We start from the raw sequence: 19,282 nt of genomic DNA on the forward strand, positions 1-19,282 counted from the left end.
CTAACTCTGAACCAATCACAAGGGCCAGGATCTCAGGAATGAGATACTGATAAGCCAAATAAGACCCAGCCCAGGGCTACAAATAGCATCAATCCCACCTACCACATCATTGACTAAGAATAGAAGAAGATAGGATGGTAATGAATACTGCAAGACAAAATAAAACAAAATGATAAAATAAGATGGTAAAAGATGTACTCTATACCAACCACCATGGTTGGCTCAGATCAGACCTTCCTTGATCCATAGTGTTAACAAAATAAAATGACAAATATGAAAAATTAATAGGTAATTCATAGATAAACAACAAAGTTGGATAAATTTATTTGGATTTCTTAGCCTACAGAAAGGAAATCCAAAATCTGATCCAAAAGACTCCATTAAAGTAGTCATAAAAAAAATTATGATCTACATTATTTTCTCTTTCATAAGTTCTCCTAGATCATCCCTTTAATGAATTCTTCTTGCTATGAGACTCACTGTCCAATCATGAAGTCAAGCTGGAATGTTCTATCACTTCACTGTGGTTTAGAATGGCAGAATTAGCCTGGCATCTTGCCTAAGCATTCTGTCACTCACAATAATAACAACTCTAACAAGGGCTAACTTCTATTGACTGCTTATTATGTGCCAGACAGTACGCTAAGAGCTTTGTATGCATGCTTTCATTTAGGTCACACAATTCCATTGGGCGGTAAATATTATCATCTTCCTTTTAAAGGTGAGGAAATGAATTGAGTTTCTTCTTCTCCAAGGTCACAGTCTCTAAGTAGTGCAGGATTCTTTCTACATGTCCAAATAATAAGCAACACAGTGACCCTATACTGAGCCAGTTACGGAGTTCTGAGATGAGGTATTTTTTAAAAATTTTAATGTTTATTTATTTTTGAGAGAGAGAGAGACAGAGTGTGAACAGGGGAGGTGCAGACAGACAGAGGGAGACACAGAATCCGAAGCAGGCTCCAGACTCTGAGCTGTCAGCACAGAGCCCGATGCAGGGCTCAAACGCACAAACTGTGAGATCATGACCTGAGCTGAAGTTGGATGCTTAACCGACTGAGCCAACCAGGCGGCCCTGAAATGAGGTATTTTTTAAAAAGAAGATTCTCACTTTTCCTGAGGACACTGATTGAGGATGTACTCATTGAGGATGGTTACCAACTCCTGTGCTCTTCAAGTACTCATTACAGCCATTCCAGAAGTATAAGCAGAATTGTACTCATGGATTATGTTAGTGCTGGATTAATCTGGCCAGACTCTTTTAAAAACTATTGTTCAAATCTGTTTGTCTAATTTATAATAGGCACATAAACCCAATTGAGTTTTAAAGGTTTTTTTACATGCTAAATCTATAAATATTGATTCTATCTTTATAATTAAGCCCCTCTGTATCAGTAAGCAATTGTTCCATAACAAACCACCCCAATACTCAGTCGTAGAAAATAAGCTTTGATTCTTAGTCACATGTCTATGGGTTAGTTGGAGTGTCTTTTCTTTAGACTGCACCAGAACTGCTTTGCTTCACTGGTCTCATTCAGAGGCCCACACTGAAGGAGCAGTGGCTACCTGCTATATATTCTTATCCCAGTGGAGGCAGAAGAGAAAGAGACCAAATCCTACTGTGGAAGCATATATCAAACCTTTGCTCACATTTCTAACATCCCATTGGTCAAGATAAGTCACATAGCCAAGATCAACATCAATGAAATAGGGAAATATGCTTCTTCTTTGGAGGTTTTTTTTAGAGGAAGAAACTAAATGTATTGAAAAACTTTTTTTAATGTTTATTTCTGAAGGAGAGAGAGACAGAGCATGAGTGGGGAGTGACAGAGAGAGAGGGAGACACAGAATCCAAAGCAGGCTCCAGGCTCCAAGCTGTCAGCACAGAGCCTGACACAGGGCTCGAACTCATGAGCTGTGAGGTCATGACCTGAGTTGAAGTCAGATGCCCATTCAACTGAGCCACCCAGGCGCCCCAGAAGAAACTAAATACTATCTGCCAAATAGTTGACTCTATCATAACTCAAATAAAGAACTAGAAGAGGTTAGCATGTATTAAGCACATACCTGTTTATCCATCAACTTAGAAAAGATTGTGAAGTAGGTATAATGTACTGATTTGGGGGCTACATGCTGGGATTGCAATAATGAACAATAGCCTAGTGGCAAAACAAATGTAATTTCCTTGTGAATCCTAATAGCAATCCTACTGGTAGATATGCTCTTTCCCATTTGATAGCTAAAGAAACTAAGGCATCAAGAGATCAAACAACTTGGTCAAAGTCATACAGATAGCAAGTGGCAAAGGCAGATTATAAAAACTGAGAATAGGCCTAAATTCTTTCAACCTCACCAGTGTTGATTACCAATAATAAATAAACTCTCATATAGCTTCAGAAGTGAATAACAAAAATGGACAACCCATCAGTTAGAGTTCAAGCAGGCAGGCAGAACCAAGGAATTCACTCTTACACACATTAGTCCATATGCAGCCATGAATGTCTGCCGCCTTTAGGTCTGGTAATGAGCCCAAACATCAGCAGTTAGGAAGAGAAGGTGGACACAAAGGGATAACCAAAAACAAAGCAGAACCTGCTAGGAAAAACTGAAAGATCACCTAATCACTGACTTCTGTCCTGATAATTTAGGCAACTTGAGGGATAAGCCAACATCTCTTTACCATAGGGCTGCACATGCCCCTAGTCCGGGATTCTCAGAAGCTGAAGGAGTTTGATGGGAGCAGGGGGTGCCATGGGTCCAGTAGGTGTCCTTGCCACCAGCAGATCCATGACAACATGCACAAACTCCAACAGTACCCACCCTACAGCAATCCTCAGAGCTGAGAAATGGGTACCCTTCAGTGCCAAATCCTGCACAAATTTCTCTTGTGGCAAATCCTAACCTGGAACCATATGGGAGGAGAATTTGGGGAAATTGACATGGTACAAAGACATCACACCATGTTAGTACTTTTACTGTGAATTAACTAAAACTTGTATTTGACATAGGAAAGTATGAAATAAAGTGATTTTCCCGAACTTTCGAGGGTCTAGAGTGGAAAATACTGAGAGATGTCAGAGAATTCATGTCCAGAAGCTTCTTCCCATGCAGTGACAGATCGTGAGTACTTTTTATTTATTTAACCCTGACATTTCATACTTACGGAGCCATAACACTTAGTTTTTCTCAGCATAATGTCACTCTGATATATACTATTTTGGTTGGAAGAATTCAAACCAGTGTAAGCAGAAAAGAAGGAATTTGTTGGCTTACATATCTGGAAATTTAAGGATGGCTCTCACTTCAGGAATGGCTAGGTACAGGGGTGCAAATAGTATCATTAAAGTTTATTTAGCATCTCTCAACCATGCTAGTCCCTACTTCTCTTTGATTATAAGGCACATGTTTTCCTACTCCAAACAGACTATCTTCACATGTCAGAAAACATTAGTGCCAGTATTTCCAAGTGTGCATCTTTAAATCTTGAGATGCAAAAAATAAATAAGCCCTTTCTTTCACCACACACACACACACACACACACACAAAGTTGCCTTGTCTGGGTCAAGACAAAAGGGTGAGACACCATGAGTGGACAGGCTTGGGTCTCCTGCCCACTCCTGCAGCAGAAGCTGCAAGACACGGAGACTGTCCTTTCTACCAAAATATGTAGGATGAGGGAGAAGCCAGTCCTCAAATAACACAGAGGTTCTGGTCAGATTAAAATGATTGATATTTAACGCAAATGTACCTTAAATCAAATAATTGTAGAGTCTGCACTGGTAGCAAAGGAAGATGTTGAAGTTTATGCTATTATTCTTTTCCTTTTTCTAGAAAGCATGACAGTGACGTAAAGAAGCACCTGATAACAGACGGAGTGTAGAAAAAAAAAAGGCAGCACATATTGGCAATAGAACCAAATGCAGTTTTCTATAGATAGCACTGGCCTGCTGCTATCTCAATTTAAAATACATTCAAAAAGTTGCCACCAGATGAACTTTATGGCCAGCTTTAGCTTTGAAGGAATTAAAAAAAAATCAAATGTCCAACAGATATCCTGTAATGGTTTGCCTTTGCTTAGGATGTTTTATTATCAAATAATCATGTATGCAGCTGTTACCCATTGGTCATTCACAGTTCATAGTTTCTAATACCAAAAAAGAAAAGAATCCATAAGAATGGAGAGACTTCCTGATAATGAAGAATGACCTTTAATTGTAATGGATTTACTTTCAGGTAAATTGGTTAAAAGCTAATTTTTATAGCATGACTTAGAATTATTATTTTTCTTACTGGTTTTGTTTCAGACAAAATGTAATGCATAGGTAATAACACTGAAATTGGTTCACAACTAAGAGCACTAAAGGATTATCCATTCCCTCATTCTTTCGTTCTGTATTGACAGCCCACTGTATTGTCATGCACTGAACTAAGCACTAAGGATACCAAAAAGAATAAGACATGTCCTTGCCCTGGAGAAGCTTCCAGTGTAGTGTCGCGGAGGAAAGCTCAAGAAACATACAGTGCTACAAACCTCTTATGTCCAGACAGCTTATGACAGCACAGAGGAGCAAACAATGAAATTTGCCTGGGGATGTCAGAGAAGGCCTTTTAGATCAAGGTCTTGATGGGAAAATAGTAATTTTCTAATCAGAGGCCCTAGAAAATGATATTCCAGGAAGAAAAGGCAGCACCCACTGTTACAGGACTTTGTGAATTAATCGTGTCAATGGCCGGACAGGGAACAGTGGGAAGGAATGCCCAGGAAACTAACACGGTGAGACCAGACAGAATGGGACAGGAATTGATGCCATGCCAAGCAATTTGAAAAGGTAACTCTGGAAGCAGGACAAGGGAGAGAGACTGATTATTCTGGGGCTTTGAAGAGGGTACAGAGAAGGTTGATATGGGGCCGAAATTGAGACTGGAAATTACTAGCAATAAATTGAATGATGGAGCTAAGGAAGAGGGAGGAATCAAAATACCTCTCCTGTATCCAGTTTAGGAGACTAGCTGGATGGAGATACCATTAAAGATATTAGCGGAAACAGAAAAACAAAACAAAACAGATATGAGGATAGAGGGCAGGGCTGGGATGGAGTAGGAAAGAGAATGGAGCTCATGATTGCCTATGAGCCCAGACATTAATTGCATGCATAACATAAAACAACCTGTTTCACCCATACATGTTATCCTTTTATATATTTTGATTAATGCCCCCACTTAAATGTATTCATTCTGTCAAAATACTTGTTATTAAGTAATAGTTTGCACCATGTTATCTGTTTCTATATTTCCAATATTATAAGAGGGGTATGATATTCTGAGTAGCAGTACAGAAATCTCATGTTATGTTTAGTATTCCAGCTTTATGAGAATATTACAGGTTTTGGGGAAAAAACTCTGTCTCCATGTGACTGCATAATATTTTGAGACAAAAACCATTTTTCTGACCTCAACTAGTAATCTCTTCAAAGCCAAGAACTGATACAGTTCATATTTCCTAACCTTCACTTCTCCTGTGGAGATATTTTCATCTCTAGGAGTATTAACAAAGCTAAATCTATGCAAATGGTGTCTCCTGGTTTAGTTCACAAAACTCGTACTACGGACTCTGACAGCTTAGGAGTAAACCATTCACCAGAAACAATAATAGCACCAGTTGTTGAATATACATTGCATTTTTCAATGATGTTCTAAGAAACTTGCTTTACTACTGTATTATAAAACTTCTACAGTGATCCTAGCTAAGGTATTAAAATGAATTACAAGAAAGGTGGCTGAGTTTTTTCACATCAGATGTCAGGGTGGGGGTTTGGGTGTCTAGTCTTGTTTCACACTGAGTCTTTTTCATTTACTTTTCTTAATGCATTCAAAAGTTGTTAAAGTTTCTTATATAAAAATATGATTGATTGTTACAGTGACAGTAATTGCATTTTAGCAAAAGTAACCATTATAGTAATTTTCTTCAAGGAAGAGAAATCTAACTAACTAAAGTAGCTAGTTACTTCCTCATACATTAACTTTGAAATTTTTTAACATAAAAATACTTGATAAGGGAAGTACAAATTGAAGAACATAAAATGGCATGCAATATTTATAAAACTAGTTCCATTTGATGGTTTACAATTTTATGTAGCTGTTAATCACAAATTATGTGAAACGAAATAAAGGGGGAGACTATAATTTCTAAACAAGTTGGTCAATTAAAGTAAGGCCTCAACAGAAACCTTTTAAAAATGACTCTCAGATATCTCTTATGTTCACTTCTAAACTACAGAAAGTAATCATTTGTTTGTAACCAAGAAGATGTATTCAGAGCATGCCCTTAGAAGATTGAATCAAATTAATACATGGAGATACTACGATTACAAAGAAAAAGGAAAAAACAACAATTATACATGTGCATTGACAGGATAATGCTGCATATAGTAACAACTCGTACATGTTAAATCACAAATGAAACAGCATTAGCATTGAATTTCATGTATTCCATTGCACACCTGAATACTAATTAGCAACTAAAATAGGAAATGTGTGGTACTGCATGTATTGATAAGATCTCAGTTCTGTATTCTTCAGACACCAGTGATCTAACAGGAATTGCATACTAAGAAAAAACTACTTTAGCATTTTTACAGTTTCCTTTCTAAACTTTTTTCTTCCTTATTATTGAAAGCAATATACTAATTCCAAAATCAATCAAAGGTAACTGAAATGTTGGCCAAATCTGGAAATGCATTTTCTAATATTTATTGTTAACGATGTACAGACAGTAACTGCCAGGAGGAGTACAAAGCAGAAGCCTCAAATTCAGGATGCAAATAGATGAACAGTATTCAAGGTAACCTAAATCAATGGAGTCAACTCAAATTTTTCATTTTTAAGGGGCCACAGAGGACACTGGTACTTTGTTTCTGCCCCTCCTTAGCCCTGTTTTGAAATGGCCCCTGTAACTGCAAAAGAAAGATTTATTTTGAAGGCCAAGACAGAGGAAAAGGAGTTTAAACTTCATGACTTTTCCCTGGCTGCCTCTATTCATTTCTCTCTCCATCTCCATTCCTTTGCTCGCCTCTATATTTAAATTGGCCCTTGCACTAACATTTGATTTATCCTGGAGTTATTCTTATAGAAGAAAATTTCAGTCACAAAGCCATATTTCTTTGAGTGAATACTTTCCTTTATTTTTCCGCTATCCCCCATAGATTACATATCCTCTCCCGTTTGTTTGTGCCATTTTGCCCATCAATAGCATCTATAATACAAGTTAGTTTTTATTATGTATGGCAAGGAATGCAGTGGGGGAAATTGCAGATGTGTGTGTGTGTGTGTGTGTGTGTGTGTGTGTGTGTGTACATGCTTGCCTGCACGTGTGCATGTGTGTCTGTTTGATTTTAGGTTGTATTCTAAAATAAGGATTCAGTATAAAATTGATGATAGTAGTCTTTCAGCAAAGTCCTATTTCCTTGAAGCTTGGCTGGTGTTTCATTTACTAACAGAACACAAACATAAAAGGTAATTACAAAATAATTACACTAGCAGACATCAAAATAAAATGTTTCGGAGAAAAGGACCTGATAAATATCTGCTAAGAAAGTCACAGGGACCGTATCAATTAGGATGCTTCTAGTTATAAACAACAGAACACCCAACCCAAACTTGCATAAACAATAAAGAGAATTTATTGGCTCATGTAACTAACAGTCCAGAGGATGGGAGAGACTCAGGTGCAAATGACCAGAGCTACAGATGATTTGGCTGCAGTTAGTTGTCTCAGTTCTTCCCTTCTTTGATTATTGGTTCTGTCCTGAGACCAATTTCTTTCCAGGTTGCACAATTTTAGCTCACAGCAACCAGAGTCACCTTCTTTCCCACTCACATCTCCCAAGAGGGAGTGCGTTCTTCCCCACCCAGAAAATGAAAGTCCTGAGCTTTATTCTGATTGATCCAATTTGGGACACTCTTGAATCATCTGTAGTAGCAGGAAGGCAAGATGTATTAGTTTAAACCAACAAAGGCATATGTTTAGCACACGCTGACATAACTCCATAGCTTTTTTTAAATATTGAAATGCTTCTAAACCAGATGATAAGTAGCCCATGCTCTGTGTCCCCTACATGTTCCTCACTGCACAGCAATCCATCCTGGAATCCTCCTGACCTACCTTTATCCAGCAACTAAAAGTTAATCTACAAAGGAAGGATCCATTTGGTCCCTGCTCCGGCAATGCAGCATGCATCTCTTCTGTTTAGATGGATCAACCCTGATGTAAAACATTTTGACTATAACCTCAGCCTATAGCTGAGGGCATTACCAACCCCACTATATTAGTTTCCTAGGGCTTCCATGACAAAGTACCACAAAGTGAGTGCCTTAGAACAATAAAAACTCATTCTCTTATATTTCTGGAATCAAGGTGTTGGCTGAGCCATGTTCCCTCCAGAGTCTATAGGGAAGGATCTCTCCTTGCCTCTTGTAGCTTCTGGTAGTTGCCGGCCATCCTTGGTGTTCCTTGGTTTATGGTAACATAATTCCAATCTTGGCCCTCATCTTCCCATGATGATCGTCCATGTGCCCATGTCTAAATGTCCCTCTTCTTATAAGGATGCCAGTCACTGGATGAAGGCCCACCTCAATCCAGCATGACTTCATCTTAACTTGATTGTATTAACAAAGACCCTATTTCCAAGTAAGGACACATTCACAGGTTCCAAGTGAACATGAATTTGGGGGGACGCTATTCAACACAGTACACTCTTCTAAGCGGGATGGCTGCTATGTGATGGGAAAGTGGCAAAGTGATACTGGGGAAGTGCCTACAATGTCCACTAGATGCTGGGCCCTCTGGGCCTCAACTCTCTTCATTTACCTGTTATAATCAACAGCTGCATAGTTGACCAGGCATTTCAGATTTTATTTGCATCTTCTGAGCTGGATCCTATTCTGTTAACCTCATTTTTAACTCTAAGGCTTAAGTCCATGGATTTCAAAAAGTAGTTTGGGGAAGGGATCTGACAGAGAGTCCTTAAATATATATGTCAGTCCAAGCATTATCAGTAGGGTGACTAAGCAATATATTTCAGCTAGGCAAGTACTATTGTTTTTCAAATATACATAGCTATGATTAATTAAATAAAAATCCATTTAAAATCTTCCTGTATTTATAACGCCTCTTTGTCATTATGTATGTTCTCTATCAACAGATAATAAAGGACAACTATTATTGCACTTTAGCACACTAGCCTCTATTAGAAGGGCCATGCGTAAACTGGGATACAAGTCTGTATGCTGTCACAAAGGCCAAAAGAACAATAGCTCAAACAAATAGCCGTTGATTTCTTTCTCATATAAGAGCTGGAGTACAAGCAGTCAAGGGGTCATATGGCAGGTCTTCAGTCATGAGGACCTAGGCACTTTCTACACTGTCATTCTGCCATTCTCAAGACAGGGCTTTCATCCCCAGTCTAAAATGGCTTTTGTAGCTCTTGCTAGTGTGGCTTGATTCTACTTATGTATCATTGGCCAGATGCTAAAATATATGGCCAAACATGGCAGTAAGAGTAGCTGGGAAATGTAGTCTTTATCTAGCCAGCCATGTGCTCAGCTAAACGTTGAGAATTCTAATACTAAAGAAAGAAGGAGCAAATCGATATTAGGGGAGAGTTAGCCCTCCTTAACAAAAGCTACATGCTTGTGGGAGAAAATAATGGATATTTGCAAGTGATATGTATATTCCTAATAGATTATTAAGTTTGTTCTAATATAATTTTCAAGATAAGTGTACATATCCTTAACATTATAATTTTGTGATATGTTTTCTTTAGCCTCTACCTCATCTTACTAACTGTACTTACATAGTTGGACTAAATATGTTCATTAGATGTCTATGGTAAGAAGGTTTTAAAGTCATAAGGAGAATGGTTGTAAATATTGGAGTCAACAAGAAACGTATGGAAGGGGGAAAATGACAATTTCCAGAGTGACTATTTTGCTTGCATGAGACTTTTAACTCCCTGTATCTGGTGACAAGTTATCCAATTACAACTAATAGGAAGAAAAGTTAAGCTAGGGTATCAATATTGAAGACGTAAACTATCTGCACAGTGCACAGCCAACCAAGATCTTGTTTACTTAAAACCTGGTACCCAGTTTAAAAGCAGATTCTTCTTAAATAGGAAGAGGCAAGACAAGGTCTTTATAAATATTGAACAACAAATTTGGGCAGAACTTTGCCAAAACAAAACAAACAAAACAATAATGCCCCCCTCCCCCAAAAAAAAAGGAAGGGGAAAAAAGGTGAATGACTTTTTTTAAAAAAAAAGAATTAACATTGGAGATTGGGAGTATACTATTCAAGTTACAATTGTTCAAAGGTCTTCCGATGCTGAAATTCTCACAATTCTTTGACTTTTCACAAAGTCTTATTATAAACTTTTTTATGGAGACACGGGTACTGAATGGCTTCAGTGTGTCCTTTGGATCCATTTCCCATCCCTCCCCACCTGATCTGTACCCTAAGCGGCTGATTTGTATGGAACACATCACTAGACTTGCTTGCTCTTTAGTTTTTGCTGAAACTTGCTAATGAGAGGCTCCAACAGGATATCAGACAATGGAAGGACATTGAAGTTGGGTATTTATTCCCCTACTTCTCTCCAAGCCACATTACAGGTTGGCAGTGCCTGTGGTCCTTCACTGAAGACCACAGCCCCTCAGCTGGTCCTGTCCTATAATTACAACCATAGTTGCCTTGCCTGTTCCCTGGACCTACAGAATCTAGCCTGGCCCTTCCTATTGATTTAACCCTGCTTATAATTTTATAAATAGTTCATTAATTATATTCTCCTAAATTGCTCTTTTTGGGTGAGCCATCTGTTCTTATGATCCTGAGTGATACAATAAAGAAGAAATGACTCATTCATCAAAAACTAGTCCTACTAATCCAGTGGCTAATGGGCCTGTCTCAATTTTGAAATTCTCTCCTTTCTACAAATCCATGCTCTCTCCTTCCTAAATTTGGATCAAGGCTCACCTCTTTCACGAACCATTTCTAAACTAACCACATGGCTTTTCTTCTTAAAAACACTGGCTATCACTTCCCAGCTCTGCCTATTAGTCCACTTACCTACATTTGACACATTTATAAGCCATTTCTAAATTTACTGATGCTAGCTCTATACTATTTTTTTAGAGGTTTTAGTGTCTCCAATGTGGAAATGACTTTGTCTACTTTCTGTACAAATTCTGAACATTTCTAGAGTTCTATGCTTCTTAAGCAACAGATATGCAGTATTTGTTACGTCTGGAAAGCAAATACCCCAATTTCTTAGGGTTTGAATTGGGAAGTAAGGTGAATATAAATTTCCTCAAAATGTACTCCTCTACAACTTTCACTGTGAGCAACAAATCAGACAGTTTCTCCTCATCTCCAGCACCTCTTAATGCAAGAGGGACCCAGGATTTAGTCTCTTGTGTGTGTATCCATCCTCTTTCCCTGGTAGTTCCCAGCCAGTCTCATGACTTTGTAGGCCTAATGAACCTTTCTACTTTTAAGTCTAGTAGACATTTTTAATCTCAAAATTAACATACCCAAATCCAAACTTTGGATCGCCATCTTCACCCCAACTCCAAATAATTGTTCATGTTCCAGTCTTGTTCTCTCAGAAACTCCAGTTTCTTGGGCCCAAAACTTTGGAGCCATCTTTTACTCACCTCTTTTTTTCCCACACCTTACAAAAATCCTTCAAAAAGTTATGTCAGCCCTATATGCAAAATATATCCAGATTCCAGTCATTTCTCACCACTTCCTTTGCTGCCTACTATTCTGGTCCAGACCATTACAATTCACTAAAGAAGCCTCGTCACTGGTTTCCCCAGCCTAGGCCCTCATCCATCTAATAGTCTTCTCTTAGTAGAGCAGCCTGAGTGCTTCTTTTTTAAATATTAGTCACATCATGTCATTTCTCTGTTCAAACCCCCTCTCATGGCTCCACTTCTATTCAGAGTGACACCCAAAGTTCTCACATGTAGCCTACAGGGTCCCACATGATTCAGCTTCTGCTGTCTGTCTAGGTACATGTCCTACTGCATTCCAGATACACTGGCCTCCCTGTTTCAGGATAACATACCTGCCACCCCCTCTTCCCTTAGGTATCCACAAAACTCACTCTCCCACCTCCTTCAAGTCTCTGCTCAAGCATTACCTGCTCAGGGTGCAGCCTGAGCTGCACCTCTCTCTGATATGACTTAAAACATGCCTCTTTAAACTTAAAACAACAACAACAACAACAACAGTAATAGAAAAGATGAAATCAAACATTCATATTAAAGGGGGCAACTAAGGGCACCTGGGTAGCTCAGTCAGTTGAGCGTCTGACTCTTGATTCTGGCTCATGTCATGATCTTATGGTTAGTAAGATGGAGCCCTGCATTGGGCTCTACTGCTTGGGATTCTCTCTTTCCCCCTCTCTCTGCCCCTCCCCTGTTGCACTCTCTCTCTCACTCTCAAAATAAATAAAATAAACTTAAAAGAATTAAAAAAAATAAAAGAGGTGCCTAATGCCTAACTAGGATTCCACATGTGTAAAATTATACATCCTAGCTTTTAAAAGAAAAACACTGACTAGGCCAGGCAAAAGGCTGAGCAGAGATTAGAAAGGCAGAACCATACACTTGACCAGACCAAGAGATTATATTAGAGAAACTGATCTAAAAACCATCTTCTTTTCTCTTTTATGGCCATTGCTGAAGCAACAGCAGCCAAAATGAAATTCAATCCCTTTGTGACTTCTAACCAGAGCAAGAACCATAAAAGACATTTCAATATACCTTCCCACATTTTCAGGAAGATTGTGTCTTTCCCTCTTTCCAAAGAGCTGAGACAGAAGTACAATGTCCCATCCATGTCCATCTGAAAGGATGAAACAGTTCAGGTTGTATGAGGACATAACAAAGGTCAGCAAGTTGGCAAAGTAGTCCAAGTTTATGGAAAGAAATGTGTCATCTACATCAAACATGTGCAACAGAAGCCAATGACACAACTGTCCAAATGGGCAGCACCAGCCCTAAAAGGTGATCACCACTACGCTAAAACAGGACAAACACAGCAAAAAGATCTTTGAATGTAAAGCAAAATCTTGTCAAGTGGGAGAGGTAAAGGGTAAATATAAGACAAAACAGTTGAGAAGATGCAGAAATAAGGTAACCTTATATACAATCTTCATAATACAGACTGCTCAAATGAACAACAATAACAACAACAACAACTCCCCAACCCTATTCCTGTGATCCACCAGCTGCCCCACACTCCCACTGCACAAAAGGATGGGAGATTGTTTCAAGTTCTTGCTTATTGATTTGATATCAATTAGCATCAGCAAACTGAGATAATCAAATAATTCCAGAAATAAAATTAGGGCCCTTAGTATTAAAAAATTCTCCTATCTTGGTCAATTAGAAAATAGGAGAAGAGTGCCTTCCTTTGCTCTTTTGTTGGTCAATGAAAAAACCTGGGATTGGTTCTGCCCCTTCTTCTCTGAGTCTTCTTTCTTTGAAAGAGGTACAATGTTTGAAAAGCCCTATGTTTGGGGCGCCTGGGTGGCGCAGTCGGTTAAGCATCCGACGTCAGCCAGGTCACGATCTTGCGGTCCGTGAGTTCGAGCCCCGCGTCAGGCTCTGGGCTGATGGCTCGGAGCCTGGAGCCTGTTTCCGATTCTGTGTCTCCCTCTCTCTCTGCCCCTCCCCCGTTCATGCTCTGTCTCTCTCTGTCCCAAAAATAAATAAAAAACGTTGAAAAAAAAATTAAAAAAAAAAAAAAGAAAAGCCCTATGTTTTAAAATAATCCAGAGAAGAAAGTGAAAGAGTGTAAATGTCATAGAACACCCCAGACACAACGAAATGTTCTTGGGAAGCGTTCACAAGTAAGTATCTGAAACTTTTCAAAATAAAAAAAGTGGTTACATGAATGACTTTTGAATATTGAAACTTCAAGTATGTTAACAAATCAGAAAGTCTATAAAACAAGACAACACTCTTTCTAACATCCCCTAAGGTCTCTATCATATAAACAGAGGTTCCAAAGGGGCATTTACATAAGTAATCCACATTTGGAGCCAACACAAACCTCCTACTGATGAGAATATTCTAATTGTCAACATCTCTCAATGCAGTCCTTAAGATTTGAATACCTCACATTATTTGATTGTAAGTTTCACTGGTTTTACACCAAAATTAATGTCTCAGAGAAAACTAAAATTTATATAAAACTTTAGGATTTTAAAAGCATTTTATAACTTGGCTTTATTAAAGAGAATTTTGTAGAAGAGAGGTAAAATGTTGAGATTCAACCATACTAGAAGGAAGGCAATGAAGTTGAATTTACTAGACCAAATCAGGATTTCAGTACCCACAGGTACATATGTACATGTTCACAATCTTTGGTTTTTCTTTTATACATCACTGGTGTTCATTGACATACTTCCCAATAGATATGTTTACATTTTTCCTAGCAGTTGGAAATATGGCACAACTTGTGAGGTGCTTCAAATGAGAAGATTCTTCAACACACCACAATGCATCTGACCATGGCTAGCTCAGTACTAAGACTTGGGTGACAGCTGTGGCTCTTCAGAAACTAGCACTAAAGGGTGCTAATACCTTAGGAAGTGCTTAAAGAAGATGTAAAGTTGTCTCTATCTAATCTAAGGTTGAGAACTGTGTATAGAAAAAAGGCTAACAGAAATTCAGCAACCAGACATCTGTGTCTCCTAGTAAAAGACAGTTGGACAAGTCCTCTAAAAGACAGCAAGTTATTATTCATAAGTCAAACATTTGGGGGCCCCTAGATGGCTCAGTTGGTTGAGCATCTGATTCTTGGTTCTGGCTCAGGTCATGATCCCAGAGTCGTGGGACTGAGCGCCGTTGGGCTCTGTGCTAGGCTCCGAGCTGAACGTGGAGCCTGCTTCAGATTCATTCATTCTCTCCCCTCTCTCTCTCTCTCTCTCTTCCTCCTTCTGCCACTCTCCCCCACTTGCATGCTGTCTGTAAAATAAAAAATAAAATAAAGTCAAACATTTCTTCTCCATTTGCAAGAGAAAATTATATTCTTTCATCAAAATCTAGTATATGTTATTTTTAAAAATAATATGCTTATCATTGAATGGCTGAGTTCACCTACATATTTGAGCTAACATATCAAACAAAGAAAACAGGCTTGGCTGCAAAGTCAATGAAAGTCAAATAAAAAGCCAAACTAAACAGATGAGACACCATGCCCTGAAGATCAACAAAGAAGATCATTGTTAAGTGAGGAGGGTTTAACAACCAGCAAGGAGGATTTGCTGTGCCCATCATAAACACAAAGCAACTCATTTAAGCTACTTAAATATAAATCCCACTTCAGGACTGATGGGTAGTTGCTTGCATACACAACTGGATTTTTTCTTTATGATACTGTATTAGAGTTAAACTCCATGAGACTTATATGAATATCTTAGAGGTATTGTTGAAATGTTTGGTAATAACAATAGTGGTAACAAATTGGTAGCTTTGTATCAGTAATTTTTAAAAATAGAGTGCTCTCATGGCATGCCTGGGTGGGTCAGTCAGTTGAACATCCGACTTGATTTTGGTTCAGGTCATACTCCCAAGGTCATGGGATTGAGCCCTATGTCAGGCTCCATGCTGAGCGTGGAGCCTGCTTAAGATTCTCTCTCTCCCTCTCTCTCTCCCTCTGCCCATCCCTGCTCATGTGCACATGTCCTCACTTTTTCTAAAATAAATTAAAATTTAAAATTTTGTTTAAATAAATACATAGATACAATAAAATAGAGTGCTCTCTACAAATATAAGTGTGATGGTGATTATGATGACTAGGATTAAGATCATAATGAATTATTTGTTTTAAAACAATCATCATTCCAATACATCCCTTCTAAAATGATATTACAGTTTTTGAACACTGGGCATTACCTAGTCTGGTCTAGAGTACCCAAGAGTCCATAATGTATCTATATTTGTCCTTTCTGAGATTTTATCAGCATCCATTATGAATCTTCCTGCAAGGTATTATAATTATATACATGGAAAACTCATGAGACTCAACTAGAAAAGCTATTTAGCAAAGTAGTGGGGCACAAAATTAATATACAAAATAAAAATAACAAACAGTATAAATATATAATGGAAGAAAGTACTCATTTTAAAAAGAAAAGAAGATTAAAGGCAGGGGAATAAACTTAATAAGAAGTGTTAAAATCCTACTGGAGGACACACAAGAAATTCTGTACGGAGTGAAGATGTATCTAGTTGGTAGAGTTAACATTAAAAAATGTCAATTCTTTCTGAGTTCATTTATAATTTAAACAAGAGCACAAAAAGCAAAATATTGACAGTGAGTTTTTTGAAACTAGACAAAGTGATCATGATGTTTTGTGGAAAAATTATCAAAAATGGGAAGGAAAACTGGGGGAGGGAAAGGGCAATGAGGGGAAATTATCCAATGTCTTACAAAAACATAAGCATAAAACCTGAACACATCACAGTGGTATCAGTTCATCATTAGACAAACTGACCAACACAATATTATACAAAGCCCAGGAATAATTCCAAATGCATACTACAATTCGCCACATGAAAAAGATAGCATTTCAAATCAGTGGAGAAAAGATAAACACTTCAATAAATGGTGATAGAATATCTGAAGAAAAGATGTTGGACTCATACGTCATACCATACTCTAGCAAGGTAGCAGAACCAGGATAAATTTCAAACGAATTGAAGATATACATACAAAATAATGAAAGCATGTGAGTATTAGAAGAAAGCACAGGAAGTTCCTTTCTAACATTTCAGTGGAGAAGGTTTTTTCTGACTCAAACTCTAGAATCCATAAAATAAAATAAAATAAAATAAAATAAAATAAAATAAAATAAAATAAAATAAAATAAATTTAACAACATATGAAACTATAAACAAAGTCAAAAGATAAATGACACAATGAGAAACTTATGTCATAGACAAATACCAACCTCCCTAACATATGAAGAGCTACTAGAAACCAATAAAAGACTAATCACATACTAGAAAAATAGGAATACACATAAAGATATGTCACATGACATATATGTCATAGAAAAAATCGAAATGGCTTATAAACATAAACAGATGATCAAGTCCACTGGTAATAAGAGAAATAAATGTTAAAACTACACTGATATATCAGCTTCCAGTTTGGTAATGGTCTAAGAGCTTGATAACACATTTTGTTGTTTTTAGGAAGGCAGCCCTCCTCATACATTAGGGAGAATTGAAAGTGGCACAACTCTGATGGAAAGACATTTTCAAGGTTTATTAAAACTGCACATACATCACACTTTCAGGAATTTATCCTGCAGATATACTTGCCCACATGTGAAATGACATTATGTGTAATGTTATCTAGGTCAGTATTGCTTGAAATACAAAACTGGAAACACCTCACATGCCCATCAATAGGAGACTAGTTAAAAAGTTCTTGAACATTTACAGAGTGAAGTACTACACAGTGGTTTAAAAAACTGAGGAAGCTCTCTGGTATTGATCATTAAGATGTATATTTAAAAGTGAAAAAAATGATATAAGCCAGTGTATACTATGTGCTATTTTTTATAAAAAGAGGAAGAATACAACTATATATTGATATTTTCTGGTCAATTCATAAAGAAATCTGTTAAGAATAATCTGTCAAGAATATATAAGAATTGATTATGGCTGTGTGTGTGTGTGCAAAAGAGAGCTGTGTAAACGGTGGACAGGACAAGAGGACAAGTTTTCACTATATGCCTTTTTACATTTTTTGAAAATTTTGCACTATGTGAATATATGACATTTTAGTGGGGGGGGAGGGGGGAGGGAAGACCGTGCTTGCCAGGAGGAGCTGTTCCTTTACAGCCCTAGTCACCAGCAAGTCACTCACTTGCTGCTGGGGAGAGTGGGAAGTCAATTAAGACTAGCTTTTTCATTGCCAAAGAATCCTTTCTATTAAAAAGTACACATGAAAGCCACACTTTGGAAAAAGAACCAAGACAAATACTTTTTTTGTTTTTTTACTTTTTTTGTTGTTTTTTTGAAGATAAAAGGAATTTGGCCCCAAACAGTGGGTCCTTCTTTAAGTCTCTTCTTTGTAACCCTTTTCAAGCACACACAAACACACCATTCAGCATTGTCCTTGTCATAGTACATGTGTCTGTTCTAACAAAATATCACAGATTGGGTGGCTTATAAACAACAGAAATTTATTTCTCAGAGTTCTGGAGGATGGAAGTCTGAGCTCAGAGTGCCAACAGGGTTGGTGAGGACCGTCTTCCATGTCTCAGACTTCCGATTGTATCCTCACATGCTGGAAGAAGCTAGAGAACTCTCTGGAACCTCTTGTAGGCTGAATTTTTCTCTACTTTTGTTGATTTTGCCATTAATCTTTGAAATCCCTCAATTTTGTCTACAAAATTGTTTTAGTACAAGTCTGTCAAATGAAAAGTAGAGTGGAAGGATTATCTTTCAAAATAAATTTTTGGGAATTTCTTTGAAGTTAAACCTCACCTTGTATTTGTCATCTCTGATTTTACACTTTGTTTTCAGACTAACATTTTATCAACTTTCAAGTCATTTCTCTCGCCATTCCAGGATATTAGCAAACCACTTAATTCAGCTCCCTGTGAGTCTGACAATATGCTCTGAATCTTTTATCCAGGACATCAATAAAGATATGAAGAAAATTATCCTCATAGCATGTTTCCACTAATTGTCACTTGATTCACCTTATCTAGAAACACAACCATGGCTAACTACTCTTTGTTGTAACTTTGTCAAACTGTTTGATTATCCAGAAGTGATATAAACCAGACCTCACTGTTATAGTTGTTTGAAGGCTTCTTCTCCTCTTCTTGTAGATGCTGCAGATATCCCCAGGCCCAACCTGCCTGGATTGAAACTGATTCAATTTTGTCCAGAGGTTCACTGAAGAATACAATGTAGGATAATTATAACAACACTAGTGTGGTGAAAGAAAAGTAACTTCAATAGTCTAGAATCCCCTTTAGCCATTGAGAATTTATAAGACATTTTATGTCATAACTTGCCTTATATGGTAAAGATAATACAAAAGAGATACTCCTGGAATTAGAAGAACTATATTCAGTTTGTTCGTTTTTCTTTTTCTACCCCTAATTTTTTTTTTTAACCGTGTTTAATTTGGTTTCAGGACTGGATTTAGAATAAAGAGCAGATTGGTCATGGGGAATAATAATT

At 37.7% G+C, this 19,282-nt stretch overlaps 1 pseudogene; it reads left to right on the forward strand.

Moving 5' to 3' along the window:
* Positions 1-432: 432 nt before the first annotated feature.
* LOC122479478 lies at positions 433-18,963 on the forward strand (annotated as a pseudogene).
* The last annotated feature ends 319 nt before the right edge of the window (positions 18,964-19,282 follow it).

Source organism: Prionailurus bengalensis, chromosome C1 (assembly GCF_016509475.1).
Source record: "Prionailurus bengalensis isolate Pbe53 chromosome C1, Fcat_Pben_1.1_paternal_pri, whole genome shotgun sequence".
In the NCBI taxonomy this organism is placed as follows: Eukaryota; Metazoa; Chordata; class Mammalia; order Carnivora; family Felidae; genus Prionailurus; species Prionailurus bengalensis.